The sequence below is a fragment of the Peromyscus californicus genome, unplaced genomic scaffold, assembly GCF_007827085.1.
Source record: "Peromyscus californicus insignis strain IS unplaced genomic scaffold, ASM782708v3 Scaffold_13__1_contigs__length_99412109, whole genome shotgun sequence".
NCBI classification, from domain to species: domain Eukaryota; kingdom Metazoa; phylum Chordata; class Mammalia; order Rodentia; family Cricetidae; genus Peromyscus; species Peromyscus californicus.
The window spans coordinates 18,231,487-18,244,569 of record NW_026294424.1 but is presented as its reverse complement, the minus strand read 5'-3'; positions in this window follow the sequence as shown (position 1 = coordinate 18,244,569).

The following is a 13,083-nucleotide window of genomic DNA, read 5'->3' as shown; positions in this document are numbered from 1 at the left end:
TTTCAGAGCTAGAAGGTCCAACACCAGAGAGTAACACGGTGGATATCAGGACTCTATGAGAAGAGTAGGGCAAAGAACAGAAGACAATTGCAGAGAAACAGTTTCATTCCATAAAATGCTAGATTGCACAGTATTAAGTGCAGCAATTATAATTAGAAGTTGTGGATAAGAGACAGTACTTCCTCTGGTCCACTTTTTCTAAAGCAGAATTCTGAAGGGGGTACCCTATTGTCCCTTTACCTCCGACAGACTAACCGTGGAGCAAAACTACTCACTCCTTCACCAAGTTCATTTTCCAAGCATTTTATCAACTTGACACAAGTTCTCAATTTCTACGCCTTTCTTTTTGTCTGAATATTTTATAGTCCTGACATAATGATTTTAGTTAGGAGCCTACTTTAGAATGGGTGTAAGAGGGCTAACAGTACATTAACATGCCCACTATCAATCAGAAAATTGCAGGTCAGCTCCTTGAATGATATGTTGCTCAGCACATTAAATCCTTGAATTCAGCAAAAATATATAAACACTTTCACTCCTGAAGTTATGAAAGATAGGTGGAGTAAATGGACAATTAGGAGGATAATCAATTTAGAATGGTTTCAGGGGAACAATAATGGATTGCTACTTTTTCTTTTTTTCTGGTGTAGAAACTGAGTGCCTATGCTGTCATTTTAGTACGAAAGAGATGGCAAGGAGTAACCAATCAAAAATAACTTTCTCGGTCTTTGCTTATGTGCTGCTGGTGCTTAAGCTCCTGCTGTGCGCACATTGTCTTGACAGAGAGCCAACAGATATTTGCCTACTGATATCGCTAGAACAGGTGAAGAACAAATTACTCTCCTTTTTCTTAGGCATCAGTTTTCCATTTAAGCTGGTGCCAACTCTATGCACTAGTTAGTATAGATTGCAAAGTTTATTGCTAATCTTCTTTGCTACTCCCAACATTCTAACACCCATGTAGTGCTCCTGGATGACTCTCCTCCATGACAGTGTCCTCCACCATGAAATAGAGCACACTTTCCTCTAGACTCTAGAAAGTCTGTAAGAGAAAGCAAGAAAACCTGAAGAACTGAGGACTAATCAGGTCCTATCTCTTCTATTCCATGTTCTCTGGTCCCCTCAAGGGCTGTACAAAAGAAAGCAACTGTTTGGTCTAAAGCCTGTCTTTTAGAGAAAGTGTGATGGCCCTCGTTTTGGCAATAGGGATTCTTTATATAAAAATAAAAATGAAAAACAAAACATAAGCTCTGTTCCTTTATAACTCGGAATTTTAAAGCGTAGGTTTATGTTTTGAACTTATGATAATTATACTTTTCTGCTCTTACAAATAAAATTTGAACACATAAACCCATAAGTTTAGTACACATTGTTATGAGTAATTGTGTGTATAGTTTGTAGTCCATGTGTTGTTGTAGTTGAAAAAGGAGTATCAGCTTTCCTCCTTGAAGATTTTAACATAGACTAGCCTTCCTCCACAACACATACCATCTTCTCAAACAAGAAATACTATTTCAGAAATGCATATAGAGTAGACTCTTCATACACATGTTTACAACATACACTTGATATTGATATGCCAAACAGCCTCTTAAAGAGTATCAAGACACAGTTGTCAAATGTGATATTAGTTAACATGCATCAACAATCTGAGACCATGAACACAACAGTTAGCATTCTGTGTTTTCCTTTCTTGTACAATTATATGTTTATATCTAAGTTTTGGAAACTGTCAATATACTAGTTTCCTATACCAAACTTCATTAAATATATTATTCAAATATTAAATTTACTAACTGTAACTATACAAAATACTATGTAGTACTGAGATATGAAAGCATAGTCCCTGCTTTTAGAGAACTTAAAATCCAGTGAGAATGCTAAGATTTGCAAGCAGTTTTTCAATGTTCTATTTAATATAGATTTTAAAATTTCACATAATGAATATACAGGAGTAAAAAGGCTTTATGATTGATTTAGGTAAGTTGTATGGATATTATTTCCCAAACAGTATGGAAAATCCCAACTACCTGCACTCCTAAAATAATCCTCCAGTTTTCTGGGGTGTCATGGTGACTGAAATTCTACTATGTTCTGCAAATTCACTTCTTTAGGGAAGTGGGATTCCACTTCTCCCCTGTGTCAGTGGGCACATTTAATTATAGGCATTTAAAATATTAGAATCATTTAATATGTTTATGGTAGGTGTTTTTTGGCAATCTGGTTTAAGAATTAGCCATAGATGAGTTAAGATGTTGTCATGGTATCTGTCAAACCATTTCCCCTGTGAAGGGTCACTGAAAGGAATGATGCACAGATGGGAAGGAGAATTACAGAAAACAAGCCCCATCTCTCACAGTCTGTGGAAACCTGGTGTGGTAATGAAGTCAGTGGTACCAAGAAAAATAGGAGTCAAAAGTGGAGAAAGGGTTGACTCCTCAGTTATCCCCGCACCTAAAAGTCAGTCAGTCAGTAAGCTTATAGAAGTAGATGATGGTGATAAAGGCAAAGAGAAAAATTGAGAATTCCCATAAATTCTGTGTTATCAGTGACTAACCACACAGCAGCTAATGTTCACAACAGGAACAAGCCTTTATAAACTGTGCATTAAAGCTCTGTTTGGTTCTAATGCAGAAAAAAATGAATTAACCCTCTGTTAACTCGATATTTTTACCTCTTGGACACCAGAAGAGCCACATGAGTTTATGGACTAAGCACAAAGCCAATGCACAGTGCTGAAATTATAACAGACTTGTGGGGATTCACACTCATTAGCATTCACTGGTAAACACTACACAATGTAGCAGGCTTTGGTGAAGCTATTTCCACTAACACAGGAGCTATAAATATGACTTGACTGAAGGAGTGTTCCTTTACTCCTCTAGCCACAGCTAATGAGTCTATTCAGGAGCTCAATACACCTTATTTACGTTCTATTTTATTTGCTGTATAATATTTTGTATACTGATCTGATATCAGCAATGGATGGCATATAAGTAACTTGCTAGTTTTTTTTCTTTTTCCTTCCATTTTTATACACATTTGGATCTGTAAAATTTTGTCACATGTAAGCACACCTGTAAGCACACCAAAATCAAAATACAGAGTTGAACCATCACTACCAAGAATTGCTTTTATGGTCAAATTTTATCCCTAATGCCTGGAAACCACTTATATTATCTCCATTTCTATAATGCTGACTATTTGAGGATGTTCTATGGAATCAATCCATATGTAAAAAGAGTATATCTGCTTTTAAAGACACCTATATGGTTCATATGCATATACATACAACCACATACCTGTGTTTGCTTTTTATAATCTTGATTCCATTTTTATAAAAATATTTTAAATTTAATTTTATTTCAATATCTAAGACATTAGAAACAGCCTGGGGATAATCTGCCCAAGGTGGCCCCTTTCCTGATGCCTGCCAAGCTCTGTGCATCTTCAGAATGAATTCTGTCAAAAGGTTCAAAAGTCACTGCTTTTTTGGAATGGAGCTCCAGCTTTGGGGGGAAATTGCCGTAGGAAGGAAGGTGTCAACACTCTTTGCAGGTGCTGCATCCATCCTGTCATCCCTCTGGCTTTTGCAAGAATCCCAGGAGGGACTTTGCTGGACATAAAGGAGATAAAGAGTTAATTGCTTCTAACCAGGTCATAAATTAACCTGTTTTTTAGAGATCTGAAGGAAGAGGTGCTCCAAAGCACTAATGAACACATGCATCTAAAAATATCTCCTTGTTTAATTAACAGCACACACACAGCCATTCTAATTAAACCTGCCAGCCAGACCTAGGACTATCGGTTCCACATCTTTCACAGGCATTAAAAAAGTCCAATGAAATCATTTGAACATCACTGGGAAATAACACCAGGGAGAAGGGTGTCTGAGGGGGAAATTAACTCTGTGCTAAGCAAGGAAGCTGTTGTGTCCTAGAAGTCAAGCTGGGCACAATGTCAGTGTGAAAGGTGGAAGCACTGAAGGCAGAACCAGTTCCAGGCACTTTCCTTGGAGACTTGCAGTCATAGCAGGAATACATCATCTCCACCTTCCAGAGCCTGAGCCTAGCAAAGCCTAAGCATCTATTAAACATGGAGGAGTCCAATATCCTACTCTAAATAGCAACAGCCCGTGCTTATTGAGTGAGTGCTTGTTTTGTGCCAGGAATTGCCAACCCTTATGTAACACAACATACCATCTTATATATGATAAAACTGAAGTTTAGAAAAGTGAAACTACTTGTCCAGGATCTCAAAGCAAGGGAGGATCCAGGAGATGAATGTAGTCAGCGTGGGACAATGGACTGCCTGCTTAACATGCTCACTAAGGTTCTGAATTAACTCCTGATGGACTACAGCATGAGACTAACAAGCATAGCTCTGGAAAACAGCAAGCTTTATAATATTGGCATTAACCATTTTGTGTGTCTAGTCATTTTTATTCCATTTTAACAGAAAAAGCCAAATTTAAACACAGGTTTCTGTCAGATACTGATAGTAAAAGATAGTGGCACCCTCAAGTCTGAAGTGGCAGGTAGAACCTTTCATCAGCTTGAATGTTTTCAGCACCTTGACTCAGGTGTAAAGGTGGGTCATGTACACCATGCTTAACATAGGAAGGTCATATATCACATTGAAGTCAGTCAACCAGTTAGTGCATTTTGAGATTCAAATGTTTTAATTAACAAAATTAAATGAAGGCTTTAAGGACAGTGGGAACTGAGGTGCCACACAACCCTGCTACTCAACTGGAAACTGCTGCTGTGCTGTCTGGAAAGGTAGTACCATGATAGGCATAGTTTCCCTGTTTTGATGGTGAAATTTTCTTTTCTTTTCTTTTTTTTGTTTAATTGATTTTTATTACTTAACACAATTCTAGCCAAAGAGAAGATTTCTGAGGTTGGATCTAACCTATAGATTAGGAATCTACTCACTGTAGCTAAAAGGCATCCAAAGGAATAGTCCACAAAGTTGGGAAGTGAATAGGCAGAGGAGTGGGGCCTGGGAGTGAAGGTGAGGCCCTTCCATTCAAAGCCTCTACAGATGGCAGAGGATGTGGAAGAAATAGGCAAGAAGACAATGGCAAGAGGCCTGCCTTCTTCACATTGGGTATATTGTTGTAACTGCTGTGGGTATGGGAAAGGAAGAGAGATTAGAGGGTAGCAAAGGTCTGATGTCTGTGCACATGTTCAATGTTATGGAGCACAGGTCAGAGGATATGGGTAAGCACTTGACTCCCATGACTCCCAAGTGTGAACTGACAACAACCAACCCCAATATTTCGGGTACTGATGTGCTTGGCTCTGTGCTGTTGTCTGCAGAAACGTCACTCACTGCATTTGACAGCAAACACAAATAGGCACGTTTCCCCAACCTACAGATAACAAAACTGAAGACTAGAGAAGTTTTCTAGTCCAAGATCACATAACTGATAGGTATCAGCATGCACGGCTGTGTGTGCTCAGGATCTGAGTTCCTACCAGTGTCTGTTGCTGCTTCCCTTGCTGGGATTGAAATGGGACCTGGAGAATAAAAAGGCAAAGTCTTTGTGAAATGCTCAGTAGTCCAGGAGCTTCCAAGTCTAGAGAGAGCAAAGGAAGCTCATATTCTCCTTCTCCTGACACTGCTATTCCTTCAGGGGCAAAGTGGGGGTTGTTGAGAGCAGGGCACCCATCTGTGCCCTCTGCCCTCTGCTACTAAGCCCAGGCTAGTGACATTGGCAAACCTCATATGCTCTCTCCGAGGCTCCCAAGAGTCAGTTTTTCATCTGGTCTAGGAAAACAATATTAAGGCAACTGCCAAAGAAAACTGTCTCTGGCAGTTCCATGTATCCATCCCAGATTGGTTTGTGAAAATGCTTTCTTCTTAAGGTTTACTTGTTTGTGTGTGTGTGTGTGTGTGTGTGTGTGTGTGTGTGTGTGTGTGTGGTGTAAACCACATGTGTGCTCCTATCCAGCCACAGAAAACACTGTATAAATGCCAGCTCTCTAAATTCTTTCCTTACCTCAATGTCAAAAGAGCTGCCCGGTGCTGTGCCTGAAGCTCAAGCTCCGGACAGACTGTGGCTGTGGGCTAAGAATTCTAACCCAGTCAGTTATCGTTTTGGAAGATGTGAGATTTGGTTTCTCCTTTTAACCAGAGGATTGGTAGAAAGTGTTATGGTGAGTACAAAATCTCAGTGCCCATGACATCTTCCCTAGAGATGAAGGCTGACAACAAACACATATCGGTAAACTCAGCTTTATAAAGCTCTTTTGATATTTTTGTTAAAACACCAAATTTCAGTTAAATTATCACTTAGTCACCTGTTTGTGAAGTTGGGGAATTATATTTTATGGCAAATCTCTCAACCTCCACAATTAGAGACTGTAACCCATCACAGGAACAAACTGAGCACCTCCAAGCTAAAGGCTGCCTAGTAAACATATGTTGGTGGAGATAGTCTAAAACATCCCACCATTTAATGGCTATCAGACTATTGCATAATATGTTCCTTTAAGTGAAAACTTTCAAAAGGAATTACATAAACTGCTATGAGGCAGCCTGTCCAGCTCTGTCTCGAGTGCACTTATTTTGAGAAACCTCCACTTGTGGCTGTAACATACAGTTAGGATGACAAATTTAGGAATATCTTCCTTGACTCACATGTTTCTGAACTCTGAAACAGTTTATTCAAAGGCGGCAGCAGTTTCTGAAAGCCTTTCTAGCTCTGAAGTTGTAAACCTTGTTCTAACCTGATGCCTAGGGATGCTGAAAGCAGCTTAGCATCAGCCCTTCGTTTGTGCATTTCCACCTAAAAGATTATCTGAAAGCAAAGTCAGATCCCCTACAAAATGAATTCATTTCCCCATCCAAATCTACTTCTTCTTATCTTGGGTGTTCCTAGCTCCAGCCATTCAGTGCTCTAATCTGTAAGCCTAATAGTTGTTTTTGGTTTTCCTTTCCCTCATCTTCACATCTACCCACCAGCATACCAGTTGTTGGCCATAATGTCAACCCCTATTATGGTAGCCAATGAAATGGCTATAATAATAATAATAATAAAATGAAAAGAAACTAGTCCGTGTAATTTTTTTTCATACCAATTAGAGAACATGATGATATTAGTTGTTTGCAAGGCCAAAGTGCCGATGCAGGAAGGTCTAATTGATTAAAATATAAGGGCTGGATCAGCACTTTAGGTCAAATCCTTAGAAAATAGATGTTCTTTATACAAAATTAAGTGTGTTGCAAGCATCTTTCTTACCAGATGCCAATTTTTTCTTTTGCCATTTGCCTCCCAGGTGTGAGTTTTGGAGATGAATCATGCATGGGTGGCTTCACACAGGAGTCAGAAGCTGTTTGTGGATAGGAATTAAATTGTTATTCTCCTTTTTGTGTTTTGCAAATGCCTCCTTCTGCAAATAGGTTAGCTCAACATGTCTCCATCTTCTATTTTGGTACTCTGCTGGCTGTGGCTTGATCCTATTATCTGAGTGATAGGCACCTTTATCATCTGCTCACACTCACTGGTGAATGGAGGGGAGAATTATGCCACCTCCTCTTTTAGGACCAGGGAGGCAGGCCAAGATATCATTCCTCAAAATGTCAGGCTTCTCATTGCTACTCACTCCTCTGTATCTATGCGTCCTTGCAGCTGAGTACATTGAGTGGGGGTGTTAGGATGTGTCCAGATGATCAGCAAGGCTTTTGCTTCCCTTTCACAAAAGTATACTCATTTGTTATTGGTTTCTTTACTCTTTACCCTTTGGGGGGTCCACCACCCAGCTCCCAAATAAATCACATGGAGTCTTATTCTTTCTTATGAATGTCTGACCTTAGCTTGACTTGTTTCTAGCCATCTTTTCTTAAATTAGCACATCTACCTTTTGCCTCTGGGCTTTTGCTCTTTCCCTATTCTATATACTTTTCTTTACTTCTTACTCCATGGCTGACTATGTAGCTGGGTAGCTGACCACTGGAGTCCTCCTCTCCTCCTTTTCTCGTTCCTTGATCCTCGTCTTCCTCCTACTCATTCTCTCTGCCTGCCAGCCCTGCCTATCCTTTCTCCTGCCTTGCTATTAGACATTCAGCTCTTTATTAAACCATCAGGTGTTTTAGATAGGCACAGTAACACAGCTTCACAGAGTTAAACAAATGCAACATAAAAGAATACAGCACATGTTTGCATCGTTAAACAAGTGTTCCACAGCATAAACAAATGTAGCACATCTTAAACTAATATTCTATAACACTCATTTGTAAGGAAGACACAGTCAAATGCTACTTAGAGTTTGTCTTGGAGCTTGTCATCATTTTAATATTTTAAAATGAGGATTTTCATATGTAAGAAAGGTCATTTCAAATTGTTCAAGTTAAAGAGTGGAGCCTTCAACATGTCTCCAGTGTTGAAGCCATAGATTTCCTAAAGTTACCAAAGTGTAAACAGCAACGGACTATTAAAAGAATACTTACTAGACACCAGATACTACACAGCTCTTCATCACACTTGGTAATCACAAAACCCCAGAAACTGTCAGTGTTCCTAACCCTGATTCACAGTCTGAAAGATTGTTGTCACCACTTAACATTTATTAATCAGTTGATTTCAAAATATAAGACTGATTAAATAAGAACTTCATCACAAGATCTTCAGTAACTTAGTCCTCCATCCAAATAGAATAACGAGTTTAGAATTTACACTTTCTTGGTCTCAGAAAATATCTCCTTGTAAATAAAAGTTTGGATCAGCATATTTTCCAGAGAAATGTCAATTGCATCATTCTGTGATATATCAGCATTTGAATCACTGTTTATTATTATATTTTTCAGAATACAACAAAATCGTTTTGACTAATATTTAAGGGTTTACTGTATGACTGTATTTTACAAAATAGCTGAGATGGTTAATATCTTTCATACATCAAGCAAAGACAGATAAATATCATGTCTAGGATTTAGAGGTAGATCTAATTCTCCCAAGAGAGTAAGAGATATGGCTAATTAGCTCAGGACTGTGGGAAAAAATATTTTTGTAACAAAAACATATTAAAACTGAGAAGCAACTGTTGTAATTCATTGAGAGTTCTAACTGTGTACTCAGTTCCTGGGTTTGGGTGACAGTTTGTAGGATACTATTACAGTCCCAAGTATCTTTTAGAAATTTTCACTTCAGGACATAAAGTGTGTCTCCTCACAAGCGCCACAGTGCTCAAGAGGCAGCCCAGTGTTTCTGCTTTGGGCAATATGGAGTCACCGGCTCCTCTTGCTTCCATCCAAATCAGCAGTAGGGAACAAATGCAGAGTAGGCCCTACATTTAGAGCAAAGACAAAGAAGTAAGGAAATTACATGGTGGAGAAACACAGTTTTATTGATTAGTAATCTGTGGTTGTGTTTTACACTATTATCATAAACCTATAATTTAATCAATGAATTAATGCTGGGTGCCCTAGACTGTTGGTATTTGTGGAATAGTTTCAGAGTTCTGTGATTTTAATAATAATAGCAGCAAATACTCAGAAATGTTCACTGCTGTCTACTCATTCTGAATCCCTGGAATTGATCTTCCAGTTTAAAAAGTGTCTCTAAACCCCAAATACAGGGTGAAGCATATACTGTAGATCAACAGATTTTTCAAGTACAATAATTGTTTCTCTCTGGGAGATTCCCATTAATCCCAGAAGGAAGAATACTTTGATTGACCTCAGAGAACACAGCAAATATGGATAAGCTGTGTGTGCTGCTGAACTTATCAGGCAAAAGGCAGGCCTTGAAAATCACAGGAGAACACCCTGGGCATGTGCATATCGGCCATGGGAACCAAACAGCTGGTCAAGTATGTGTTCTTCCAAATCTGCCAAATATGAAACTGCAGATCACAGAAGGGAAAGGAGGAAAGCAAGTCTGTGAACTAATATTCTCTGTACATTTAAAACATCCTCAGAGAATAATGGGAAAAAAGAAGAAGAATGTTTTTGACACCTGGGAATCTTAAACACATTGAGGAAAGACATTTTCTTCATTAAAATCCCCAAAGACCCAATTGCTTAAGCTCCTGGATACAGAGCTCACCTTTGATGCTATATTTCTTGCTCTGTATCTGGGTTCTGTAGCCAAGAAGACAGCTGGAAGGGGAGAATGAGTATGCTTTATTTACCATAGATAATCTCAAGCCAATGGAGCCATTTAAACTTTAGGGCTGTGGGTAAGGGAAGCAGGGAGGAAGTCTCTATACTTTAAAAGGGGCAAAGTTTTTAGTTCTACCAAAATCTCTTCCCAGAATTAATCAGGGATAACTCTTCATCTCCCACTATCAGCTGGATCAAGAACTTGAATGCATCTTTAGTACTGGAGAATCCCAGTCGCCCTCATTGCGCATCTCTGAGGAAGTGGAATATATTCTTAGGCAAAGCACCATGATGCTTTTCAAAAACAAGACTTTTGTTTGCTTAGCTTTTAGTTTTTAATTATTCTTTATGTTAGCATTCAAAATATTGAGTTTTATCATGTTGTCTTCATATACATGTGTCCTTATATTTTCTTCTCAATCATTCCTCCCTACCTCTTCCCTCTCCTACCCCCTTCTCCTCATGCCTCTGATTCCTTTTCTTCTCCCAACCAATAAGCTAACTCCTGCTTTCACAAGGCAAGATTTTATGATCTCAGGTTTAAATTGTTTCTATTTGTAGTGAAACTAGTACAATATTGAACAAATAAAACAGATGTGGTGACAGAAAAGCAAGCCCTGGTTTACATGCTAGGAGGGAACTCAGAAGAAAAGGAAACTCAAGGATGCTGCCTAAGGATCTGAAGCAGACACCAATTTTGCCCTTACAAACATCTCAGAATTTGGTTTAAGGCCTAGAAACTTTCATTTATTCACTTATTCAACAGCATTTACAGCAGATCTACTGCTATATGCCAAATACAATATTAGATATAGAAATATAGAGTCAAAATAAGATAGTCCTTATCTTCCAAGAGTTCACAACTCAGCAAAGGAGGGAAAGTGTGACATTGACTCACTAAGATCACTAGAGAAAAGAATCAGGAGAGTGAAAATGAGAACAATGGAAATGCAAAAGCCAAGAGCTGAGAAGAGAGATCCTGGCGTATTTGTGAGCAACATAGAGCTAAAGGGCTGGAATCACTTTCGTTCATTCGTTCTCCTATTCAACAAGCATTTATAATAGACCTACTACACACCAATGACAAGACAGTGTGGCTAAATCAAAACTTACAAGATGGCGAGTGGATAGAGGGGCAGGACCAAAAGGGGCAAAATGACAGTGGAACTCTGGCATCTGGAGCCAACTTTCTCCCAAAGGACAATATTGTTGACCAATACAACCACAGTGGTTCAGTCTTGACTCTGACCACTTCTAATCAAGTCAAGTAAGCACAGGGTATGCACTCCATCTGTGACAGAGCTCACCTGTGTGCACAGGGTATGCACTCCTGTAGATGTATCCAACCTTCTTATTAAATAAGAAACACAGAACCAATGCAAAGAAGAAAGCCAAGAGGTCAGAGCTAAGAGCTAAAACCTTACCCTTCCTCCTGTGGTGGTCCTACCTCTCCGAACCAGAGCTACCCCTGTGTTAAAGTCTTTATATAGAGTTCCTGTCCTGCCTTCTCATTGGTTGTAAACCCAACCACATGACCGCCTCCTCACAGCCTGTCTGTATAGGCCTCCAGGTTTTCCATGATTGGTATTAAGATTAAAGGCATGTGTATCCAATAATGGCTGTATCCCTGAACACACAGAGACTTACCCAGCTCTGCCTACCAAGTGCTGGAATTACAAGCGTACGCTACCACTGCCCTGCTTTCCTATGGCTTGCTAATAGCTCTGACCTCCGGGCAACTTTATTTATTAACATACAAATAACATTTTAATACAAATAAAACATCACCATATTTCCCCTTTTCTATTTTAATAAAAAGGAAAAAAAAAGAAAAAGCTTATAACTAATATAAGAAAAACTATATACAAAAGGACAATAACTATATACAATATATACAAGCAATAAATACCTAAACAATGTCTAGTCCATTTGTATTTGACAAATTCAGAGAAAATAATTTCATTATCTATCCTATTTTGGTAAGTCCAAAATGTATCCTAATTAATCTTCAACTATAACTAACTAACCTTCAACTATAACTAACTAATCTTCAACTCCCTCAGAGACCCAAGAAGGAAATAATATTAGCTAACAAAAATAAAAACAGGAAGTGCATGCAAGCAACTTCCAAAAAATTTGTGAGTTGACAGAAACAGCCAGCTGTCTGGACAGTCACCTGAGGTTTCTCCTCAGTGCTGGGGCATCATCTTCAGCCTATAGGCTTAGCATATCTGACAGACTCATTTGTGAAGTAGGATGTACACAAGGTCAACAGTTCAACCTCACATTGAGTAAGAGTAGTCCATGTACCAGAAACACCTGAATTCCACTAGTGTCATGTCATGATTCAGGATTTTAAATTCTGGAAATTGTTGATGGTTTTTTAATTCAGCTGTCCATTCTTCTTGGCTGTGTATATATGGCTTCATCTCAGCATCCCATTCTTCTCCATATCCCTCTATCAAATGCCAGTCTACTATTGAGAGGCGTGAGCTTAGTTACTCTTCAAGAATAACTGTTTCAGCTGCTGTTCCATTGCACATCAGAGGCCATCGGCCCACTGCCTGTTCAGCTGCCTTCGAAGAAAAGGGCACTGTACCTTTTTCGAATTGTGAAGGCCACTTCAGGGATGGTGCCATATTGTCCTGGCCTCTGAAGATGCCTTTTGATAAAGCCATAACCACACTTGTTTTTACAAGAATCAGTAATCCTTTGTTTTATGTCCTGTCTGTCCATTTTGTCCTGTTGATTCGAGGATACTTTGTTGTCCAGTGGCTAACTTTTGCCACAATGAAAGTTAACTCCATATGCAGTTTCTTCAATGCCCATATTTTCTCTGAAGTAGATTGGTACTGCCAGGAGCCGACATGTCTCATAGTCATAACAAAAAAGAAAAATTTTCTAAGTTATTAAAACATTTTAAATGCCATATTCTGTAGATCTCTGAAGGGTTTGAAGATAACCTGTCTATCT